A 26,046-nucleotide genomic window follows, 5' to 3' on the forward strand; every position below is an offset into this window, starting at 1 on the left:
TGTATGTATGTTTGTGAGTGGTGTGTATGTATGTGGGTAAGTGGTGTGTGTATGTGTGTTTGTGTATGTGTATGTTTGTGAGTGGCGTGTATGTGTGTGAGTGGTGTGTGTGTGTTTGTGTGTTTGTGAGTGGTGAGTGTGTATGTGTGTGAGTGGTGTGTGTGCGTGTGTGTGTGTGTGTGTGTGTGTGTGTGTGTGTAGTTGTGTTTGGTGGCCAGAGGAGAATCTCGGGTGTTGTTCCTCAGGAACCACCTACCTTTTTGGGAAACAGGTCTTCACTGGTCTGAAGCTAACCAGCTAGGCCAGGATGGTAGGGCCAGAGAAGCCCCAGGGACCCATCTGTTTCCACGTCCACAGCACTGGGATTCCAAGTGCACTTCCATACCTGGCTTTTTTACTTAGGTGGTGGTGATAGAGCTCAGGTTCTCATATTTGTGAGGCAAATATTTTACCTACTGAGCTATTTCCCTAGTTCCAAATGTATCAGTTTTAAATATCTAAAATGAGTAGGTTGTACCATGTTTTTAACTGGGGTGGATGGGTAACAACCTGGATTATTTAATGTTTGGCCTGTATCATTTCATTTTTCACAATATTCTTTTGAAAAACTCAAAGTATTTATTCCATCTCCAACTTTCTTCACAGCAGGCTTGAAATCTGTGATACCGGCAATGTTGAGAGGAACCTTACTTGTTAAAGAGCCTAGAGCAAAAGCATTCTACATGCTATGGATGGTGAACTCATGCTTAGACTATTAACTACAATGGCAAAGGAATTTTTTTTAGATCTCTGTACCCTCTATCAAGCTCACACATTATTCCCAATTAGAATGTGATTATATTGCTTCTTATTTTGTCATACATTTCAACATATTGGCAGGTTTAAGTAACTGTAATTTCAGAAAGTAAGATTTTCATAGCTGCTTCTAAATTTTTATATTTCTTTCCTGGTCATACTCGTTACTAATAAAATTTGAGGACAAATAGCCCATTTTAAGTCATAATATAGAATTAATCTGCATTTTTTATTCATCTGTTTTCAGTATATACTTTGAGCTCCATTTCTTAAAACAATGACATTCAGTCTCCTTCCACACACGCTTTATGGCTACAACTCTTGTAAGATTTACATATATGAGACAGAGGTCATAATGTTAACGATTATTCAAGTTTGGTGGTTTTATTTTCTACACCAGGATCTTGCCTTTCAGTGCAGGCTGGTCTCAAAGTAGGAATGGTCCTGCCATAGACTTCTGAAAGCTAGGATTGTAGATGCATGCCACCAGGCCTGGCTAGATGAGGGATCTCAAGTGGTCTGCATGTAACTGCAGGCCTTTTTTGAAAAGAACATAAACAACTACAACTAATGATACTTTAAAAAGAATTCTGGGACTGGAGAGACGGCTTAGCAGTTTAGAGTGCCTGCTGTTCTTGCAGAGGTCCAGAGTTTGGTTCCCAGCATCTACATTCGACGACTTAACTCCGGGGCTGGGGGTCTGATGCCTGCTTCTGATCTCCAGTTCCCTGCAAGCACACCCATCACTAAGAAGACATAACCATGCGATTTGATTTCACATCTGGAAAAGTTGTCAGGGATTCTATCATGTGAAGCTGCTAGTAATTAGGGAGATTTTAGTCATGTCATGGTGGGAAGGACTGTGGACAGCGAGTAGGAAGTATAGTGGTTGAGTTTCAATACCATGATTCATAAGTTCCCCATTTTCTACTAACCCCTATGACTTCAACTTGAAAATGAGAATACAAGCACTTCCACACTTATTCCATGAAACTGTTGTCATAACGACAGGTATATTTTACAGATTTTCAATGTGCTTGTCCTGGGGTTTATCAGTGAACAAGATCGATACTGTCCTTAAGTTAGGTGTGCACTCCAAAGGAAATCTTAGACATTAAAGAAGTAAATGTGTAAATGAGAGAGCATTATTTCAACATTGTAATTTCAAGTTGTGATAAGTGCCACAAAGTAATGGGACCATGCTTACTTAGTAGGGGAGCATAATAAGAGACTTGTTTTAAATAGTGGGGTCTGGCAAAGTTATACTACGAAGGAATTGAAGCAAGTAAGGAAAGAAGGAAGAAGCAGGCCAACAGTATGCAGTAAAGGTAACATTTTGGGTAAAGGAATCACCACTGACACATTGAGGGAAAGAAATGAGGATGGCATATTTGAGGAATATTGGCAATAGCTTTTGTGTCTGACACAGCTTGAAAATATGGAATAAAACTGGTGTGGAAGTCAGAGGAGAGCTCTGTAGAACCTTGCAGACATAGTGGCAGATACTGCGAGCACTAAAACCTTCTGCACATTTAAAGCATTGCTAGTCCCACTGACGTTGGTGCTGTTGATATAAAGCTGTGCTTTCCTATCTATAATGAAGGACTCCAGCTGATTCTTGACACATAAGGTAAACTGGTGGATTGCTGTTTGTACTTTGACTCTGAGCCCAGTTAGGGGAAAACTGAATTTCCCTCACCGATATAAATTCAAAGGTATCCTGTATTTATTCTGTACTCTTCCCCCATATGAATTTTGACACTTGGGAATTTCTAATTAGTTTACTGAGTTATTTCTGCTTGGAACAGTTTGTTAGTATGATGAAATAAGTCACTCACTAGTTGGTGTTCTGTGTTCCTTCAGGGAGAAGCTAGGAAAGCCATGGTGGGTTGTCTTGGAAATTTGTCATGCATGAATACATTCAAACTTTTAGTAGAAGCCTATCCACAGAATTTTGGGTAGCTCTTAACCTTTCAAGAAAAGTGTTTTCTAGTGGAGAGATTGATATTTCACTAGACAAATATCTAAAAGATGGACTTAAAATTGAAGATCTGTTTGTAAATTTGGAGTCAACAAATACTCATAACTCATAACTTATTTTAGCATTTGAAATAGCAGGACAACAGTGCCATTGGCCTTCTTTTAAAGGAGGAGAGGTAGAATTTATTTTACCTATACTGCTAAGTTTATAAGATGTTAGTGAATGGGGGAACTAAGTTATTGTTTTGGGCAATTCTTTTTTTCCTCTTTTTTATTTAAATTAGAAACAGGCTTGTTTTACATGTCAATCCCAGTTCCCTCTCCCTCCCCTTCTCCCCTGGCCCCACAACTCCCTATCCCATCCCCTTTCTGCTCCCCAAGGAGGGTGAGGCCTTCCATGGGGATTTTCAAAGTCTGTCATATCATTTGGAGCAGGGCCTAGGCCCTCCCCCGTGTGTCTAGGCTGAGAGAGTATCCCTCCATGTGGGATGGGCTCCCAAAGTCCATCCGTGTACTAGGGCTAAATACTGATCCACTGCCAAAGGCCTCATAGATTTGGGCAAATTCTTTTTATGCATGTGATCAATTACATCTGGACCTAGGGATCAAAACAAAGTAGTAGTGTATTAAGGGATTTTTGTCCTGTGCTAAGAAGCAGTCATATTGATCTAACAAATTACACGGACTCCTGTTAATAATACTTAGCTAAATTAACTAAATTAGTTATGTTAGATGATGATAATCAATTTAACTAAATTACTTATGTTTGGTGATGATAATCAATTTCTTGATGAACCGACCAAAGTTTTTCTGACAATGTTCAATTGTATTAAAAATAAAATGTCAACACTCAGGTATCAGAGGCTGGTGAATCTGAGTTCAAGGCCAGCTTGGTCTACAGTGTGAGTTCCAGGACAGCCAGGGTTATTACACCGAGAAACCCTGTCTCAAAAAACCAAAAAAAAAAGAAGTGTCTAATTTGTGCAAAAATAACGTGTGTTAACACTTTGGAAAATTACTTAAGTTTCATAGTGTGTGTGTGTGTGTGTGTGTGTGTGTGTGTGTGTGTGTGTGTGTTCATCCCTGGTTTTTGACACAAAACTCTTAAAACCCTTAAAATTTTCTTGGTGGTAGGAGTATAGGCTTTTTTAAAATTGTTGTGACTTTACACTAATAAGGAAATGGTTGAGTTATGACTAAATGGCTTCAAGGTGGCCTTCAGACAATGATTGGTTCAGGAATAATCTGAGTCCCAAGTGTATGGTTGGAGGACAAAGTACTCTGACTCTACAGACACAGAGCTTCCTGTACCTAGCCATCTGGCTGTGCATTTGTGTTTCTTACAGTAAATTATAATGGTAAATAGAACATTTTTTGCTCAGTTTTGTGAGTTGCTGTAGTGGATTATTGATCCCGAGTGGAGGCTGTATTAGTTACTTTTATATTGTTGTGATAAAACACCATGGCCAATGCAATTTATGAAAGGACATGTTTGTTTGGACTTATGGCCCCAGAGGGCTAAGAGTTCGTTGCTATCACGGCAAAGGAACACAGCAGCAAGCTGCAGGCTGGAGCAGGATGCTGAGAGCTCACATTTTGAACTGTAAATAGGAAGCGGAAAGCAAACTGGGAATACTGGCTTTTAAACCTCAAGCCCCTCCCCAGTAACATACTTCCTAGAGCAGGGCCACACTTACTAAACCTCCCAAGGCAGCACTATCAACTAGGGACCAAGTTCATGTCAGAACTTATGGGGAGGGGACATTCTCATTTAAGTCACCACAGAGGCTGTGGAGACTCTTGGACTTGTACTTGTGAGGTTGAAATACAGTTTATAAGGACCATACTTTGGGCTTGTGTGTTCTTGTGTTGAGACAGTGTTTCCTGACTGAGCCTTTATACCTGTAGAATCTGATATTAACCTCAGAAAGTGTGATTTGATTATTGGATGCTCAGTTGGTGGCAGAGAAAGGAAAATTTGTTTGCTAGTATATCAAAATAAAATAAAAGTAGGGCAGGATTGTAGAAGAATGAAAGGAGGTTTGTGTTTATTGGGAGGTGGATTCTCCACCAATACATAATCAGCTTGGTACGTCCTTATCATATTTGGAGTTAGGGAAAGCAGTACAATCTTTATGGTCCTTTAATTTGGGATTAAAGAGGTTAAATTTTCCTTCTTGTACTGGTGAGCGACTCTAGGGCCTCACAAATCCTAAACAAGGGCTGTACTGCTGAGCTACACAGTGCTCCCTCCCTCCCTCCCTCCCTCCCTCCCTCCCTCCCTCCCTCCTTCCGTCTCTGGTTCCCTCCCTTCATTCTTTTGGTTTTGCTAAGTTGCTCTGGGACTCATTTTCACATTTGTTACCCTAAGAAGTTTGGATCCTTCAGATTCAGCTTCAGGCCTGAGCTTCAAGGACCGCCAATACATAGTTTGCGTTTAAATTCCAAAGGTCTTCTTCGGTTCTGGTTGTGTTGCCTTTGTTGGCTTCCATGGGTTATAGCAGTATCTTTAAAGATGAATGAAGGCAGAAAATGACTCACAGAGGTCTGCTAGAAGGTCCTTGTTACTTTGAGTAAAAAGGGTCTCCTAGTTACCTTCTGCTGTGAACCTGGCTAGGTCAGACTTAGCTGAGAAAGGCTCAACGGGAGGCTTGCTTTTAGTAGACTGGCCTATGAATGTTTCTTTGTGGCATTTTATGGAATGCTAATTGATGTAGTTTGGCCAGCCCATTGTGGGCAATGTCTCCACTAGGCAGGTGGACCTCGTATGTACAAGAAAGCATTGAGTAGAATCACTCTATGGTTTCTGCAGTAGTCCTGAACAAGCCCCTGCTCTGTCTTCCCTGAATGATGTATTGTCAGCTGTAAACTGAAATAGAGCCTTTCCTCCCCAAGTTGCCTTTGATCATGATGTTTGTCACAGGAACAGAAAACAGACAAGAAGAAATATGGCAGCAACATTGCTCAGGTGCTGCCAAGTAAAATTAAACGTGGCCATATACACAATATTGTACTTAATCTTTGCCATACAGAAAATGCTAAATATTCACGTTCATCATCATGTGTGTGTATATTTCTGTCCATATGCATGTGTTACACTCCCCTCTGAACCTCAGTAAAAATGAGGATAGAATGCCTTCCTATTAAAAAGTAGAATAAGATAATATGCCAAATAGTGCTCAAAACAGTAACGGTTCAATGGTGCTACTTGATATCGTTTTAGGTGGCATTATGGTCTGTCTGAAAACTTTGTACTTTTCCTAGTATCTTTGTCCAGATAGGCACCTTATATGCTATTTATTTCCCTCTAGAACTCAGTAAAGGAAATGCAGGTAATATCGCACATACATATCAAAATTGTAGTGAGTAAACAAGATTAGGCTCGCTATGTAGTTTGCTGCATGCAGTAGGCACTAAATGGTCTTAGTGGTGGTGGTTGTTGTTTGCCTTCTGAAAAAGAAATGGAGGCAACCTGGCAGGCTTTCTAAATACCAAGAGTTTACTACTTAATTGACACTCTCCCCAGCTGTTGCTCTTAGAAATTCAGGCTCTCCACATAAATACCCGGCCTTCTCTCATGCTGTCTCTTGTCTCTTGTTCTTACTGTCTTGCCAAAGGATGCCTTTTCTCTGTGAAAGCACCGTGCTGTGGATCAGCTTACATTTTGGAGGTCCAGCTGGACATTCTACTTAACTCTTTTTGTATGGTGAAATTTGACCCAGGCCTTCATTTGGCTTTAGGCATTTGAGGTCAAATCCTCAATAGAATCCTCCTGTTGTATGACTCACCTCTGTCACCTCATCCTCATGCTGGCTTTGCTACACTGGGCCTTTAAGATTTTGTAACCCCCATACTTATTTGTGCTTCAAAATTTTAATTTGACTAGCTCTTCTATGGTTTTAGTCATTGTTATTTTCCCAATTCATACTGAAATTTTTCATTGTGGTTGTATTAAGAGGGGACTTTCAAGAGCTTATGAGGTCCCTGCTTTTTGTGCATGGCTTGATGCTATTACAGGACTGAGTTCTACATGAAAGGATGCATTCAGCCTCTTGTGTGCCTTCTTGTTTCTCCTTTTCCATCATTTCATCTCCCCTCATCTCACTTCTCTTCCTTACGATACTTTTTGCAGAAGCAACAGAAGACCTTTAGCAGATGCCAATGCCCTGGTCTTGGACTTTTTAGCTTTCATATCTACAGGGAAGTAAATTTGTTGTTCATAAACTCTCTGTTATGTGATATCATGCTGTAGCAGTACAAACTAAACCAAGATGCTTTCTTTAAGACATTATAATCTGATTATTGAATTTGGCACCCTCTTAAATTTTGTGTTCCCCCATGACCAACTCTCTTCCTCTTCACCCCCTCTCTTCTTCCCAGCTCCCACTCCCCCCCACCCCTCGCCGTGTTCCCCATCCATTCAGAGGATCTTGTCTCAATCCTCTTCTCTTGGGTACTATGCATATATGCATATCTTTTAGGTTCTTTCCTGTTTCCCAGACTCTCTATCAGTGGAAGTGCAGACTGGCACTATCCTGATCCATGTCTAAAATCCATATATTAGTGAGTACATACCATGTTTGTCTTTTTACGACTGGGTTACCTCACTCAGGATGGTTTATTCCAGTGCTATCCATTTACCTGCGAATTTCAAGATTCCATTGTTTTTTTCTGCTGAGTAATACTCCATTGTGTAAATGTACCACATTTTCTCTATCCACTCTTCAGTTGAGGGGCATCTAGGTTGCTTCCAGGTTCTGGCTATTACAAATAATGCTGCTATGAACATAGTGGAGCAGATGCCCTTGTTGTATGAATTTGCCTCATTTGGATATATGCTTAAGAGTGGAATTGCTGGGTCTAGTGGTAGATTAATTCCCACTTTCCTGAGGAATCTCCATACTGATTTCCAAAGAGGCTGTATGAGTCGGCACTCCCACCAGCAGTGGAGGAGTGTTCCCCTCTCTCCACATCCTCTCCAGCATAAATTGTCTTCGGTGTTTTTGATTTTAGCCATTCTGACAGGAGTAAGATGGTATCTCAGAGTTGTTTTGATTGGCATTTCCCTGATGGCTAAGGATGTTGAGCACTTTCTTAAGTGTCTCTTGGCCATTTTAGCCTCCTCTATTGAGAATTCTCTATTTAGTTCTGTACCCCACCTTTTAATTGGATCCTTTGGTGTTTTGGAGACTTGTTTCTTGAGTTCTTTGTAAATTTTGGAGATTAGCCCTCTGTCAGATGTAGGGTTAGTGAATATCTTTTCCCATTCTGTGGCCTGCCTTTTTGTCTTTTTGACTGTGCCCTTTGCCTTACAGAAGCTTTTTAGTTTCAGAAGGTCCCATTTGTTAATTGTCGATCTCAGTGCCTGTGCCACTGGTGTTATGTTTAGGAAGTGGTCTCCTGTACCAACTCGTTGAAGAGTATCTCCCACTTTCTCTCCTAAAAGTTTCAGTGTGGCTGGATTTATGTTGAGATCTTTGATCCATTTGGACTTAAGTTTTGTACAAGGCGATAAACATGGATCTATCTGTAGTCTTCTGCATACCAGTACCCAGTTATGCCAGCACCATTTGTTGAAGATGCTTTCTTTTTTCCATTGTACAGTTTTAGCTTCTTTGTCAAAAATCAGGTGTTCATAGGTGTGTGGGTTAAAATTAGGGCTTTCGATTCGGTTCCATTGGTCTACCTGCCTATTTTTGTGCCAATACCAAGCTGTTTTCAGGACATTAGCTCTATAATAGAGCTTGAAGTCAGGTATGGTGATGCCTCCTGAAGTTCCTTTATTGTATAGGGATGTTTTGGCTATCCTGGGCCTTTTGTTTTTCCATATAAAGTTGATTAATGTTCTTTCCAGGTCCTTGAAGATTTGTGATGGAATTTTGATAGGGATTGCATTGAATCTGTAGACTGCTTTTGGCAAGATTGCCATTTTTATTATGTTGATCCTACCAATCCAAGAGCATGGGAGTTCTTTCCATTTTCTGGTATCTTCTTTGGTTTCTTTCTTTAAGGACATAAAGTTCTTGATATACAGGTCTTTCACTTCCTTGGTTAACATTATCCCCAGATATTTGATGCTGTTTTTGGCTATTGTAAAGGGTGATGTTTCTCTGATTTCTTTCTCAGTCACTTCATCATCTGTATATAATAGGACCACTGATTTTTTTGAGTTTACCTTGTATCCTGCCACATTGCTGAAGGTGTTTATCAGCTCTAGGAGTATCCTTGCGGAGTTTTTTGGGTCACTTATGTAAACTATCATATCATCTGCAAATAGTGAAAGTTTGACTTCTTCTTTTCATATTTGTATCTCCTTTATCTCCTTTTGTTGTCTTATTGCTGTAGCTAGAGCTTCAAGTACATTATTGAAGAGATATGGAGAGAGTGGACAGCCTTGTCTTGTTCCTGATTTTAGAGGAATTGCTTTGAGTTTCTCTCCATTTAGTTTGATGTTAGCTGTTGGTTTACTGTATATTGTTTGGTGGTGGTAGAATAGGGGGAAGAGGGAATCATAGGATAGAAGACAGATCAGGCACCAGAGTGACCTCGAGTGATCTAAAGGGATAACATCAATTGGCAAGCTAAGCAATAGTGGAGAGACCACCTCGAATGCCCATTCCTGATAATGAACTTGATGTCTATAACCATCCGGGCGCCTTCATCCTGTGACTGATGGAAGCAGAGGCAAACACACAATTAATCACTGAACTGAACCCAAGGAACCCAGTGACAGAGACAGAGGAGTGATGAGCAAATTGGCAAAGATTGGGCTGGCAAAACCAGCAGAGACAGCTGATCTGAACAGGGGAGAGCTCTTGGACCCCAGACTGACAGTGGGGAGGCCAGCATGGGACTGATCTGGACCCCCCAAATGTGAGTGTCAGCGAGAAGGCCTGGGCAACCTATGGGGCCCTGAGCTGTGGATCAGTGTCTATCCCTGGAATACAAACAGTCATCGTGTGCCTATAGCACAAAGAGGGATGCTCTCTCAGCCTGGACTCTTAGGGGAGTGCCTGGACCCTACCCAGAGTGAAGTGACAGACTCTAGATATCCCCTATGTGGAAGGATTTGGCAATAGGGTGGGAGGGTGGGGGGGGAAGGGGAGTGCGGGAGGAGGGGAGGGAGAGGGAACTGGGATTGACATGTAAAACAAGCTATTTAACATTAAAATACAAATGATAATAAAAATATAAAATTAAAACTAAAAAAAAAACCAAAAAAACCAAAAAAAAATTTGTGTTCAAGGTGACTGTCTCAGGCCTCTCAGGATTCCTACAGCTGTATGCTGGGATCCAGTTTTTCTATATTTAGAAAGTCTACAGTCATTCAATTTTTATAGCTCATTAATTGAAGGAATAAACAATAATATAAAGCTGCAATAAACTGTGTAACACTTCTAAATAAATTTGAGTTTAGTTAATATAGCGTGTGCGCACACACACATACACACACACACACATATATATTAGAAATAACAGTTGTGTGTTTAAATGAAAAACATGCTTTGTTTGTATATGAAGCCTCACAAATCCTTATAATAAGTATCTTGTTCCCATCTCCTTACTCTCTCCCCAACTCCTGCTCCTCACTACTGTCTCTAACTCTCCTAGTTCTCCTGCCATAGCCTCCAGAGTGCTGGTATTACAGTCTAGAAACCACTGCTATAATAACCACAAGATCCACCTTTTTTGAAATGCAGTGATGGTGTTTGACACTATATGCTTAATTAAAATGGAAACAAAAATAGAGAAGGACAGGTTAAAAATACTTCATTACAAATAACTTTATACAGATAGAACAGTTTGCATTTATGCATTTAAGAATACACACACACACATTTACACAATGGAGTACTATTCAGCAGAAAAAAACAATGGAATCCTGAAATTTGCAGGCAAATGGATGGCACTAGAAGAAACCAGCCTGAGCGAGGTAACCCAGTCACAAAAAGAGATACATGGCATGTACTTTCTCATATATGGATTTTAGACATAGATCTGGGGAGTGCCAGCCTATAATCCCATGGCCATAGAGTCTGGGAAACAGAACCTTCATTCAGTGGCTGATGGAAGCAGAGGCAGACTCCCACAGCTAAACACTGAGCTGAACTCAGGAAATCCAGTGGCAGAGAGGGAGGCCAGATGACCGAAGGGATTAAGACTGGGCTGGTTTAACCCCCAGAAACAGCTGACCTGACAAGGGTTAGCTCTTGAATCCCAGACTGATGGCTGGGAATCCAGCATGGGACTGATCAAGACCCCCTGAATGTGGGTGTCAGTGAGGAGGCCTAGGTAATCTATTGAGCCTTGGGCAGTAGATCATTATTCATCCTGAGTATACACATGGACTTTGGGCTCCCATCCAACAATGTGAGATGTACTCTCACCCTGAACTCTTGGGGGATGCTCTAGGCCCTGCCCTGGATGAAATGACAGGCTATGGACTCCCCCATGGAGGGCCTCACCCTCCCTGGGGAAATGAGGGGATATTGGGGGGGGTTGGTGGGAGGGCATGGGAGGAGGGGAGGGAAACAGAGAGGGACCTGGAATTGACATGTGAAGCCACCTTGTTTCTAATTTAAATTTAAAAATAAAAAATTATATATATATGAAAGAATAAAAAAGAATACACACACACAAAGATACATACCAAAAATGAAAGAAAAAGAGGCCATGAATTTGAAAGAAACAAGTAGGGGGGTATATAGGAGGTCTTGGAGGGAGGGAAGTGAAGGAGAACATAATGTAATTGTATTATAATATCAGAAAGTATAGTTTTCAAAGCAATCCAGATAGAAGGAAAAGGTGTATCTAAATATGGTCTAGACATGATAGGACTTTGGCATAAGATTAAAGCACAGGTAGGAGAAAGTAATGAGTATGGTAACACTTCCTACTTAACTCAGTCCCCTCCAAGTTCTAGGCATAAAGCCAGACACTTTCCATTCTTTCCCAAACTTATTCCTTACAACTGTACGGATTTTATACAAAAGAAAACCAGCTCAGCGTTTAGGTAGCCTAAGATCTTATAGACAGTAATAGCAGAGCCAGGATCCATAGCTGTGATTTGGCATTGTTGAAGTTAGCACTTGGCTGAAGTTCGCTACAGTTAATGCTGGTAAAAAAAAGTATTACTTTGAACTGATAAGCTTGGAATGTGTAGAAATTGTTTGCTTTTATATTTCCCCATTTGGCAGGCACATCTTATTGCTTCAATGTTTTTGAATATCCTGTTGAGACATCTGTTTTTCCTATCCCATCACTTGATGAGTTGTTTCATCTTCCATCCACTTTACTATTCATGTTTAACTGCTCCTTAGGCTCTTTGTTTTTAAAGCACTAGTGAGGGTTGAATACCAGATTTCAGGCTTGCTGGACAAGTGATCTTTTGCTCCCCGCAACCTCCCCTTTTTCTTTTGAGACAGAATCTCACTCTGTAGTCTGGCCAGATTTATTAAATTCCTATTCTCCTATCTCAGCTTTCTACTTGCTTCTGGTATTACAAGCACGTGCTACCATCCTCAGCAAGAGTTTTCCTTCCCTTTTGAATTCTTTAGGGATTTTAAAGGCATAGACTCAAACATATGTCTCCGACTGTGGTGGTGGGCCATCATGTCCTTCTCTCTTAAGATTTGAACATGGTCCAGAACAATCTGTCCCCCCCCCACGGGCTATTTTAAGCAGGTCATAAAATGTAGATGGTTTCTTGATAGGTCTTCCTCTGTATTCAAATTACATTGAAAGGAGTGGGTTCCCATTGCAAATAGTTGAGCAATTTAGAAACACTTTAATATTCTCACTTAAGCAAATTGATGAAGGACATAAAATCAAGTTTGCGTTATGTGCTAATAAGATAGAATTAAGATCCACCTGCCTCTGCGTCCTGAGTGCTGGGATTAAAGATGTGCACCACTGTGCCTAGGTTTTCTTTAATTCTTTAAGAAATTGTTTTTATATTTAGTTGTGCCTAAATATAAAAGTACATATAAAATATCATGTGTATGGAGTGCATATGTGTGTGTGTATGTGAGTGTGTGTGTGTATGTGTGAATGTGAGTGTGTGTGTGTGTGTGTGTATGTCACAGCACATGTGTGGAGGTCAGAGAATAAGTTGCAGGAGCCAGCTCTCTTTCTAGTGTGCAGGTTTGAAATTGAACTGAGATAATCATGTTTTGTGGCAATTGTCTTTATTTGTAAGCCTTCTTACCAGTCCATCTTTTTCTTTCATGACTTGCACAAAACATTTTTATTTATTTTTTTTTTCATCTTACATACTAACCACAGTTCCCATCCTCCTACCTCCCTTCTTCCCACACCCCATGTAGTCCCACAAAAATTTATACAAAGTTAAATGTAACTTTTATTTTTAGGATTTTTAGTTTTGTTTTTTTCTGAGACAGGGTTTCTCCGTGTAGCCCCGGCTGTCTTAGAACATGCAGACCATGTTGGTCTCAAACTCAGAGGTCTGTCTGCCTCTGTTTGATGGGAATAAAGGCATGCACCACCATACCTGGCAATTTTTAAGATTTTAGTAATTCTCTTTTTCCAGTGATATTCTGATATTCCTTTAGTAAATATGGTCAGAAGAAGTAATTGTTAATGATACTGCTTTACCATTTACGTTAACAGCAAAGTGTTCTCTATGGACGTTTTAACCCTATAGCATGGATAAACTTCATGTTCTGTAAGGGGATGTGTGATGTTGAAGGAGAACTCACTTTGCAGGAGTTTCAAAGTTCTTAGGCGAGGCTCTGTTAGAGCTTTTCATCTCCTCTTGTTTTCAAAAACTTCTATTTCCCTTTGAAAGCATTAAAGCACTTTTGGACTTAAGGCATATAAATAACCATGTTATCGAGACCACATGTACCTAGATATGCTTACTTCCTGGGCATGTTCAAGTATCATGAAGGATTGTAATTTGAGGCTTTGGGCTGTGTCCCTTTTTGTTGCTTTTCAGATATTTTATTTTAAAAATACATTAATCTTTTAAGTTGGCATCCAGTGTAATTGGCTTCATGATGCTTGCTTGCATAATATGTGAATATAGTTTTCCTTTCTCTTCCTCGTTTCCCCTCTCCACTTGCCTGTAGTCTTCTTGCTCGTTAGTCTCTTCCTGTGTCCCACATGTGTTCTCGTTCCCCCCTCCCTCTTTGCCTTTCTTTTACTATCTCGTTTTCCTTTCTCATGGTCCCCACTCTAGTTATATGATCTACACATGCACATATACACAAATTTAAATTTATACTCTATACATGTGAGAAAACATGGGGCATTTACCTTCTGGTTTTTGTATCTCATGTAACATAATGTTTTCTTAGTCCCATCCATTTTTTCGAGAATGTCATCTGCTTTTCCTCATGGATGAATAATTCCATTATATATATGTACTGTATTTTTACCTGCTCATATATTGATGAACCTCTAGACTGGTTCTGTTTCCTCGTATTTATAAAAAGTGCAGAAGTGAGTGTGGATGGCACAGTTGGATGGTAGTACCTTAAATTCACTCCAGTAGTTATTACTGATACTTGTTAGCTAATAAGTAGTCATGAGACATTTAGATTTCCACACACCATAGAATTGAGCAATGCAGAGCAGAGTCTGGCTACATGGAGTCAAGTCTTATTTGGTAGTTCAAACTACTCTTTACTGGTAGTTCATTTTTTTTCGTCATAGACACTGTCTGTCTCCTTAGACAGGATTTTATATAGTTCACGCATGCCTCAAACTGACATAGCTCAGGCCGCCCTTGAACTCCAAAACTTCTTTCTCCTGAGTGTCAGGATTATAGGCATGTACTGCCATGCCTGGCTTAGATACTATTTCTTTATAAAATGAAGGTACTAATGCCAACATTACCAAACTCTTTTAAAGACTAAAAGGTAATGTGATAAGTCTCGCACTGTGCACAGTATATAGTAGCCACTCAATAAATGCAAGACTAGCATCATTATAGTGGTGAGAGTGTTTAACTTCAGCACAGAAAATGAACTTGTATGTTTGAAGGTTCTTGTAATTTGGGGCACAGACTGAACATTCCTCTGAAAGCAAGTGCACGTTGACAACATTTTGAGAGTCTTTGGTTATCAAATCAACCAGCACTTAGGCGGCACAAAAAAAGGTGCGTTTTAATGCTTGTGCTTTGTAGGTAGCTGAGTGTGTCTGAAGACTTGCCACTGAACCTTTCCTTCCTTAACAAAGTTAGTAAGAAATGAGGAGAAAAGCAGTGCCTTAAGTGAGCAATGGGATGCAGTAGTCACTGTTTCCTACGTGTGACTCATTCCCTGTCTTGTCACCACCTAGAAGACACTAAAATGGAGCTTTCATACTTCCTGGTCACATTAAGGCATGAAAATATGTTAGTACAATGAAAACATGTTGGTCTTGGCTCAAATATTCATTTGGCCACTTATTTCCTGACCTGTGGCCTCTGTCCTTCGCCTACTCTGCTCCTGCCTACCTGTCTTCACTTTTCCAGCATTACAATATAAAGCATACTAATTGAATATCTTTAGTTAAGTAGTTGGGCAGCCTGCCATCACTTGTCTTTATCCCACTGAAGGATTATCATCGACTCTGTCTTACTAATGGGGTACAGTTTTCTGACTGATAATTCTTTTTATTTCCTTACTCCTCATTTTCTGCTTTTGGTCTTGCTGTAGCTTCTGGCTGTCTCCACTTTCTTTGTGGTCGGGGTTTCTATTGAACAGTTATTTGGCCAATATTAATTTCCTCTTATTTGTGTATCTGATTTAGAACATTAATAGTGAAGTCTAGGGCACAGTCTGTATAATCATTCTGTATGTACTTCTTTGTGCCCCATGTGTACAATGTCCTGTATCTTGGTCATTGTGAAAGAGCACATGCTCTGGGTGTGGGACAAATGATCCAGAAGGCTGCTTTGCAATTGGAGCAAAGAAATTGAGCAAGACTTTCATTATTAGGTGGAGGGAATGGACATTGCTGAGAGCAGTAACAGGAAGAGCAATGCTGAGTGTCCTGTAAACATTCCATTGCCTCTTACTGTGTAATATGAGGGTCATCTGTTTGTGAAATCTTGGAAAGCCATATTCACAATTTTATTTAACAGCAGTGTAGACTTACTGGTTAGGATCCATGTGAACGTGATTCACCTTTTTGTCCTTTTGTGTTTTGAACATCAGGTACACCATGAAAAAAATCTGTTAGTTAAATTAGTCACATACACACACACACACAAGCACATGCAGGGATGGAAAGAAGGAGTGAGTGAGAGAGAGAGAGAGATAGATAGATAGAGAGAGAGAGAGAGCGAGAGAGAGAGAGAGAGAGAGAGAGAGAGAGAGAGAGAGGACTTGAGAAAACTAGGTCATGTCTTAAAGGACTGAAAACAGTATCATTTTGAGAACTAGTAGTGGTTTTCTAAAAGAAGGGTCCATGGTCCATGTTTGGAGTTGGTGTTGGTTGGGGGAACAAGTTGAGGTATAATACATAGGACTGTAAGACAAAAGTAAAGAAATTAATTCAACTCCAATAAGCTACGTGGTGGTGGTGCTGGCAGTGCTGGCAGTGGTATATGTAACCAACAGAGGCCAAAAAATTAGAGCAACAGTGCAAAGAAGCCTTTTAAGTTTTCTAACTCTCAGGGAACATCTTACCATAGGCAGCAGAAATGTGGGATGATGTGCAGCAAAAAGACACCGGGACATGACATAGCTGTTGCAATCATGAAGTTACTGTAGCTGTGGTTACCTGGGCAAGTATTGCACAATATTAAGCCTATCACCATTTCATTATGGACAGGCCAGGTACCTAGTAAGGTCCAGCCCTTTCTGAGAGAGTATTGTCAGTTAATGTTTTACTGGGCATAGTGTCTTTTTTTTTTTCCAGTGACACGAACACTGATAAGTTGCCAGCAAATAACCTCGTACCCATGTTCATAGAAGCAACTCTAATTAAACTCTGTGGATCACACACAAAAGACAGAAAAGGAGAAGAGGGACATGAGAGGGCATTTTTAATATACTGAGGAGGGTTCCAGCAAGAGAAGGAAGGGGGTAATAGAGAGTAAATGGGATTAAAATGACAAAAAATTCATTTCTCAATTCAGGCAAAACTCATTTGGCATTCCACACCTCCCCATGTTTTTCAGAGTTGGGAATTGAATACAGGGCCATATAGTTGCTAGACAAATGGTTTACCAAGGTGCTATGTCCCTAGCCCTTGGTTCCCACTTTAGTTTTGAGAGGAGCTCTCTCTATGTAGACCAGTCTGGCCTTGAACATGTGTTGATCCTCCGGCCTTTGCTTCCTGATTGTTGGGATTACTGACATGCACTATGGTTCCCAGTTCCTCTTGCATTTTAAAAATAAATTATTAATTATTGCATACATCCTTTTATATGTATCAGCCTGACTTATACAAAGGTTGCAAAATTTATAATCTTTTCTTTTTGGATACACATTTTCAGGGACAAATGCTGGTTCTTTATAAGAAGAGTCACACCTGCACTTTGAAAAATGCAGAATTTACTTAAGTTTTCTGTTTCTCAGTAAGCAGTATTCACAAACAAGTAGGAATCATGTTCTTCCCAATGGCACTAGATTTATTGGCATTAAGCATGCCGTGTATATATCCCAAATTGCCCTCTCTCTTGGTAGCATGAAAGAGTATAAGAGCTTTTTTTTCTGTGACTGGATATGTTGATGAAACTAAAGACATTTGCTTTTTAGAGTAAACCATTCCAAGGAAATACATTTTTAGTCCAAAGGGAGGTGTGGCTCTCCCCTCTATGCAAAGCCAAATGGGAAAATTACTGCCATACACAAGGCATCTTGGTAGAAAAGGATGAAATGATTGCAGCTGTCTTTTGCAAGGAAAAATTAGAACATTACCAATACACTCCATACACATGTAGTAATTACAGAAAATATTTGTTCCTAATTTTGGTAAAATTAGCTGCATAGGGTGCTGTAGGAAAGCAGAATTTCCAGGTCCTTACAAATTATACCTTCATTTAAATAAATCCCAGAAGGATGCCGTGACAGAACAGTATCTAGACTATCCATCTCAGCTGAGTACTTGTTATAGAGGAATTCTGAATATGAATTTGAAACTAATCAAAGAAAAAAATACAGGTTGTATTTTAGAACTAACACCAAATATTGGAGTCTTTATGTCATATGCTTTTACTTTTCATAAATATTCTGTAGTGAAAATGGCCAGTTTTTTTCTTTGAATAAAAATTTTCAAGTAGAATTTGATTTATTTCAGCAAAGCATTTTCTGAATGTGTGGAATGTATGTCTTTATTTGGGAAATGAATGTATTCAGTGTAGCCTCGAGGGGAAAAATGTATTTAGTAGCATACCGTTAGGTAAAGAGAAAAAATATTATTTGATTACACCAAACTCCAGTCTGGAGGTTCTGATGTAGATCTTAAAATCTTACCGGACTTAATGAACACCACATAATTAAAGAAATTTCCCAAGACTTTCCTGAAGCAAGAAGCACCTAATGCTCTTCTAGTGATCATAAAACAAGTTTGGTGTATGACTTCATGCAGTAACATTTAAAGTCTATTTTTAGTTTCATATTTGGACTGGAAAATAAATTAATGCTCAAAAACTTATCTGACAACATTCATATTATATGAGTGTAACTATTTCAAGTGTGTTTTTCAAGTAAACATGACAATCTTTGTTTTAATTATATGTTTAAATGTTGATCTGTTTGGTTTGATTTCTCTGCTCTACCATTTTCTGGCTGTGTTGTTTTGGCAGAGAGTTAACTACTGTGCAAACTGTTTTCTCATTAACTAACGTGAAGTAGGCAAAGTGCTTAGTGTAATAGCAGGCATGGAAGTATTTATAAGTGTTTTACTGAAGTATGGCGAATTGAAATTTTAAATGTTTATGAAACAGAAATAGCATTTGCATATCTTATTCTCCCTACAGAATATGGGAGGGGGTGGCTACTTTGATGGGTGTTGCATATAAATACGGACTGAAGAAAAAAATGAAAATTGCTAGCTATTTTTCAATCTCTAATTTAGGTAAGACCAGTCAGAAAGGGAATGTTAAGTTAGTTTTTTTTCAATACTTCCTGTGTTTTTCTATCAAGACAAAAATACAGTTATTTATAAGGAGTTTCGTTAGTTCTAGAAGGTCATTGCTTTTGCTCTGTTTTCCTACAAAGTCATCAAAAGGTTAGTATTAAAAGCTTGCCATGTTCTATAATGAATCATTAACAAACATTTGTTATATAGATCTTTTCAAAGATCCATACACATTTAAGGAAACTGTATATTTGCTGAGAAACAGAGCAACATAATATTTAGAACATCATGATTGTCAGGGACTCCCTGTGGTTAATTATACATATGACAATTTGCAAGACAGGTAGTTTGATGCTAGGGCAATTGGATACATTTCAGCAAATTTGATGTCATCAGATCACTAGGTGATGCCTTAGAATAAGTCACTCCCCTTAGTATATTTCTTTTCTTTCTTTCTTTCTTTTTTTTTTTTGGTTTTTCGAGACAGGGTTTCTCTGTATTGTTTTGGAACTCGCTCGGTAGACCAGGCTAGTCTCGAACTCACAGAGATCCACCTGCCTCTGCCTCCTGAGTGCTGGGATTAAAGGTGTGAGCCACCAACGCCCGGCCCCTTAGTATATTTCTTAATGAAGAAAATGAAACATATCTTTCTGTCTTGTCATAAAACTAGCCCATACATACCCCAGCTTCTTTTTTGGGGGGTGTATGGATTACGATTGGAACCTAAAGTGATTTGGGGCACATTTATAACAATCAGTTGAGCACTTTTAAGAAATATATAAAATTAATATTTTAATTTCTGTAATTTTATTCCCTTTAAACTATGCATATTCTTATTATAGATAAAATAAAAAACTAAACAAAGCAAAAAATTTTGTTTGCATAATATTTCAGTTCTTACACCAGTCATTAGTCTTTCTAGTGCTGGGATATGAGCCTAGAGCCTAGAGCATGCTAGACAAAACACTCTGCCACTGAGCTACACCACTAACCCCATGTACTTTACGTTTAATAAGGCTTTTCTTTTGATAATTGCCAGTTGTTTCTCTTTTAACTTGAGGAAAATTAGATTGATTTCAGCAACTCCACACTGAAGCAGGATCAGGATGCCTAAGACACAAGGGTTTATAGAGAGAATAAATGCTTTTTAGCTTGTCTAGACTCTCAGTGAGGTCATGATTCACTTTCGTCTTTTGGCACACACACAGAGTTTTGGTTTTATAGTAAGAAAAGTTAAAGTGTAACATCACTGACGAGAATTGATTTCCCAAATAAACAACCCACATTACTGTTGAGTGAATGCATTATGTCTGGAGGTAAAGTTAAGTCTCCTCCATGAATTTTTGAAGCATCCATGATTTATATTTTTAATTGAATTGTTATACAAATGAACCCCCACAGTGTTTTTACTTAACCAGGTGGTAAAATTATAGGCTTTCATCACCCCACACAGTATTTGATTCTCAGATTAAGTTCACCTTGGAAAACCTGTAGGACAAGAATGAGAAGCTATTTTGTAGCCAAAGTATATTGTAAGTGGTAGTTGTTGGCACAATATCCTTTGCTGATCAGTGCTTTTATGTACAACTTGTGGGCAGAGTCACTGATTTCAGTATTGGCTTCCTATACATACAGGCAGAATTAAATATACCGTGATTCCCTCCAGAGCAAAGGACACATTTGCTTACTGCTCATTATAAAAGATACAGGTCTCAGATTTCTCTTTAAACCTATAATGGCTCCCTCTATTATGGTATCTCTTTTCTTGCTCTCCTCTATTCTTCCTCCGAATGAATCTTCCTGCTCCCTGATGTCCTCCTCTCTACTCCTCTTCTCTTCTTCTCTTTCTCCTAACAACCTCTCCGCTCCCTCCATGTTCCCAATTTGCTCAGGAGATCTTGTTCCTTTCCTCTTCTTGTATGTCTGTCTTAAGGATCTCGTTGTTTCCTAGCTTCTCTGGTGGTGTGGATTGTAGACTGGCAATCCTTTGTTCTATGTCTAATATCCTTATATGAGTGAGTATATACTATGTTTGTCTTTCTGTGACTGGGTAACCTCACTTAGGGGTTACCTCACTCAGGATGGTTTCTTCTAGTTCCATCCATTTGCCTGTAAATTTCATGATTCTACCCTCCCCCCCGCCTGAGTAGTACTCTATTGTGTAAACGTAGCACAGTTTCTCTATCCATTCTTCAGCTGAGGGGCATCTAAGTTGCTTCCAGGTTCTGGCTATTACAAATAATGCTTCTATGAACATAGTGGAACAGACATCCTTGTATGAATGTGCATCTTTTAGGTGTATGCCTAAGAGTGAAATTGCTGGATCTTGTGGTAGATTGATTCCCACTTTCCTGAGGAAACTCCATACTGATTTCTAAAGTGGCTGTACAAGTTGTCACTCTCACCAGCAGTGGAGGAGTGTTCCCCTTTCTCCACATCCTCTCCAGCATAAACTGTCATTGGTGTTTTTGATTTTAGCCATTCTGACAGGAGCAAGATGGTATCTCAGAGTTGTTTTGATTTGCATTTCCTTGATGGCTAAGGATGTTGAGTAATTTCAGCCATTTTAGACTCCTCTATTAAGGATTCTCTATTTAGTTCTGTACCCCACTTTTAAAATGGATCCTTTGGTGTTTTGGTGACTGGCTTCTTGAGTTCTTTGTATATTTTGGAAATCAGCCCTTTGTCAGATGTGGGGTTGGTGAAGATCTTTTCCAATTCTGTGGGCTACCATTTTGTCTTGTTGACTGTGTTCTTTATCTTACAGAAGCTTCTCAGTTTCAAGAGGTCCCATTTATTTTTATTTTTTATGTTTTTAAAGATTTTTTAATTTAAATTGGGAACAAGCTTGCTTCACATGTCAATCCCAACTCCCTCTCCATCCCCTCCTTCCCTGTCTCCCCCAACCCTCCCAACCCCCAACCCAATCCCCACTCAGTTCTGCAGGGAGGGTGAGGTCCTCCATGGGGGATAGAAGGTCCCATTTATTAATTGTTGTTCTAAGTGTCTGTACTACTGGTGTTATATTCAGGAAACAGTCTCCTGTACCAATTTGTTCAATGGTACCTCTCCTTTTCTCTTCTAAGAGATTCAGTGTGGCTGGATTTATGTTGATGTCTTTGATCCATTTGGACTTAAGTTTTGTACAAGGCGATAGATATGGATCTATCTGCATTCTTCTACAAGCCACCATCCAGTTATGCCAACACTATTTGTTGAGGATGCTTTCTTTTTTCCATTGTATAATTTTAGCTTCTTTGTCAAAAATCAGGTGTTTGTATGTGTGTGGGTTAATATCAGGGTTATCAATTCAGTTCCATTGGTCTACCTGTCTATTTTTGTGCCAATTCCAGGGTTATATCTCTATAGTAGAGCTTGAAGTCAGAGATGGTGATGCCTCCAGAAGTTTCTTTATTGTACAGGGTTGTTTTGGCTATCCCGGGTGTTTTGTTTTTCCATATAAAGTTGATTAATGTTCTTTCAAAGGTCTGTAAAGAATTGTGCCAGTATTTTGATGGTGGATTGTATTGAATCTGTAGGCCCTAAGAGAGACATACATGGTGCCCTGGAGAAAGTGAAAGGGACAAGATCTCCTGAGCAAATTGGGAGCATGGGGATAGGGGAGTGGGAGCTAGGAGAAAGAGAAGGGTAGAGGAGGAGGGGAGAGGTGGACATGAGGCAGCAGGAAAGTTAGCAAGAAAAGCGATATCATAATAGAGGGAGTCATTATAGGTTTAACGAGAAATCTGGCACTAGGGAAATGTCCAGAGTTCTACAAGGATGACCCCATCTAACAATCTAAGCAACAGTCAAGAGGCTACGTTAAATGCCCTTCCCTGATAATGTGACAGATGACTACCTTATATGCCATCCTAGAGCCTTCATCCAGTACTTGATGGAAGCAGATGCAGACACCCATAGCTAAACACTGAACTGAACTCCTGGAATTCAGTTGCAGAGAGGGAGGAGTGATGAGTAAAGGGGTCAAGACCAAGCTGGTGAAACCCACAGAAACAGCTGACCTGAAGAAGCGGGAGATCATGGACACCAGACTGATAGCTGGGAAACCAGCATGGGACTGGTCTAGACCCCCAGAATGTGGGTGTCAGTGAGGAGGCCTCGGCAATCTATGGGGCCTCTGGTAGTGGATCAGTATTAATCCCTAGCATATGATTGGACTTTGGGAGCCCACTCTACATAGAAGGATACTCTCTGAGCCTAGACACATGGGGGAGGGTCTAGGCCCTGCTCCAAATGATGTGACAGACTTTGAAGATCCCCCATGGAAGGCCTCACCCTCCCTGGGAGCAGAAAGGGCATGGGATAGGAGGTTAGTGGGGGTCAGGGGAGGAGGGTGGGGAGAGGAAACTGGGATTGATGTGTAAAAAAGCTTGATTCTAATTTAAATAAAAATAGAGAAAAATTATGACAGGCTTATTTGATAATGAGTAGGTTAATGTTTCAGACCCTTCAGTACTTCTACCAGTTATTGCTGGATAGACTGTCCCTTTTGATAGTGATAGGCCACATAGCTACGGCAGCAATTACATTGCACAAAATTTGCAAGTACAGTGCTCAGACATTTTCTTTCTAAGCAATCTTTATTTATGAGCTTACTAACTTTTTGGACCATTTGGTTCTGGTCTTGCTCAACTAATTAGGTGCTATATGGCAGCTCTTCTCAGCCAGATGGTTTGGAGCATGTTTTATTGGCCGGAGTGTGGGAGTACATTTGTGGTGCTCTCTGGAATGTCATCTGGGGCACTCTGTTCAGCTCAGGCTTCAGACTTGTTCCTTTTCCTTCAACAGATAAATTTGTTATCCTAAGAAGACAGAGTTTTGTGGTCTATTGAAGTAGAGTCTTAATTCTCTTTGTAATGATAGCACCTCATCAGTTGTTGACAGTGGTTGGGGTTACAATACTATAGCTAAGGTATTCAGAAAAAATAATATTTGGTATTTTATTTCTGTTTAAAAGTGCTTTCTGCACAAGTGAGTAGCCTTTTAACTATGAAGAATATGGCAGAGATTCACCACCAGTTTGTATATATTTAGTAATTATTTCCTGAGGCAAAAAATCTAGGGCGAATGACTTTGGACAAGATACCACATGTCCCAAACTGGCTCCCAAATTGCTGTGTGGCTCTGGATGCCCTTAAAGCCCTGATCCTCTTGCCTTTACCTTCTAGTGCTAGGCAAACACTCTGCCAACTTAATGATGTCTCTGTTCCATTTTTTTCCTCTTTGTGCATACCTTGTATGGTGTTTGCATGCGTGCGTGTGTGTGTGTGTGTGTGTGTGTGTATGTGTAACTAGATCAATAGTCATTTCCCAACCCAGCCTGTGCAGTCTTGAAGAAGCACTGAAATACAAAAAATTAGATTGCTAAACACACATATATGTGTATATATATGTATATATTTATATTTCCTGTGGAGATTTCCAATAAATTTCTTTTAAAAGTCAAATGTTTTACAATGTCAAATTTTTGCATAAAGCCACTTGAACTCCTTTACCTTAAATCAACCACACCCGATGATGACTTTTTAACTGGGCAGCAGCTTCTAAATTTTCCCATGTGCAACAATGAAATATGTGCACAAAAATAAATAATGAAATGGATTGCTTTTTGTCTAGACAAGGTTTCCATTACTGGCAATGTTGAACACATGTTATACAAAATCAGAAAGAAGTACTTGCAAATATAATTATAAAATGCATACAGATATTTGAGGTTCCCTGCTATTGGGCCTTTAAATAGTAATGATTAAGGATAAATAAATTGAATTATAAGAGTGGAACTGAAAGCCACACAGGCCTGTTTGTGCATGACTTTAATCCTAGCATTTCTTTTCTCCCTGAGGCTAAGGTAAGTAGTTTAGGATGATCTGCTTTACATTGCAATTACTAGACCTGCAAGGGATGGATAGCCGAATCTTGCCTTAGAAACAAACAAAAAGAAAAAAACAACCCAACAATAACAAAACTGGATTTGGAATTGTGGTTCATTTCTAGGAATTTGATTATGATGACAATTTGTTTCTGCATTTGATGCTTTTCCAGAGTGAACTGGCTGGGATGCTGTCTGTCCTGACTTGACTGATGCAATTATCAATTGTTCAAATGTCTTTGAATCTTTTTTCCGCTTTCACCTCTTTTTTTCTTTCTACTCTAGTACTGCTTTTGAATTTGAGAAAGTTAATGTCTTAAAATATGCTTATTATATTGGGGCAGATTTTGTTTATGGAAAAATGCATTTTACAGGGCATAAAATGCAGTGAAACAAATGTAAAAACATCTTCCTTTTCCTTTGGGGAAGAAAAGGACAGTGGTTAATTTTCTTTTGGTGGAAAATAGTGAAGAACTGCGTTTCTGAGAACTTGCATATGACTCTGTGTGGTATTATGGGTATTATTTGTATTATTCACAGGGTGGTTTGGGGAACTTTTTGAGGTTAGGGCAATGAGTTTCTAACTCCTTGTTATTTCACAATATTTTCTGTTACCCCTTTTTCTCAGACATGAATGTTGCTGGAATTTTTCCCATGAACACAAGTGATATATTGAATTGGCAGGCTTTGAGAATCGAAGTTTCCATTGACTTAGGAACTTTTCCTCCTGCTGCATACTTATCTTTACGCTGGCCGTGGCAGTTCTTTTCCTTCTGGACAAGATGTAGCCAATTTCAGAAAAATGTAGCAATCTTGTAATGCAACTAGATTTTTTTATGTGATGATTGACTTTGAGGCTTAAGAGTTTTTATTTAGCAGAAGTACTGTTTGACAACATTTACCTTTCAGTCAGCTTTCTGCTAGACTGTTATGTTCCAACTACCTTATCGACTGTTGTTTAAATGACAGAAGTCTTGAGCCTCGAACTTTAGGAGTTCTGTTGTAATTTGCAGCTTTCAACGCTTTGGAACGAGAATTTGGTTTCCCAGTGGTCTTTTAGTCTTTTACTGGGCTTTTGTGTCTCAGAGCCCTGTAATGTGAGTGAGGAACATTACTAGCTCAGACGTTTGCCTAGCTTGTCACATATCGTTTGCCTCACGGCGGCTTCCTAGCAACTGCATTGATCCTGTTTAACACCTTATATTCTCATGTGTAGTTTTTGTATTGGTACTGATAGCATCTTCAGGAATGTTTTATTGAATTATACATACAAATCTTATTATGTCTGACTCCTCATCTAGACACTTTCATTCTCATAAAACCCCAGAAGCGATTTTACCTCTATT

General features: G+C 39.4%; 1 protein-coding gene across 1 annotated transcript in view; it reads left to right on the plus strand.

Moving 5' to 3' along the window:
- Positions 1-26,046, plus strand: part of Sh3bgrl (SH3 domain binding glutamate rich protein like) — an 87,733-nt gene that overhangs the window by 30,774 nt on the left and 30,913 nt on the right. The gene's annotated exons all lie outside the window — the stretch shown is intronic.

This window comes from Mesocricetus auratus, unplaced genomic scaffold (genome assembly GCF_017639785.1).
Source record: "Mesocricetus auratus isolate SY011 unplaced genomic scaffold, BCM_Maur_2.0 Super-Scaffold_100003, whole genome shotgun sequence".
NCBI lineage: Eukaryota > Metazoa > Chordata > Mammalia > Rodentia > Cricetidae > Mesocricetus > Mesocricetus auratus.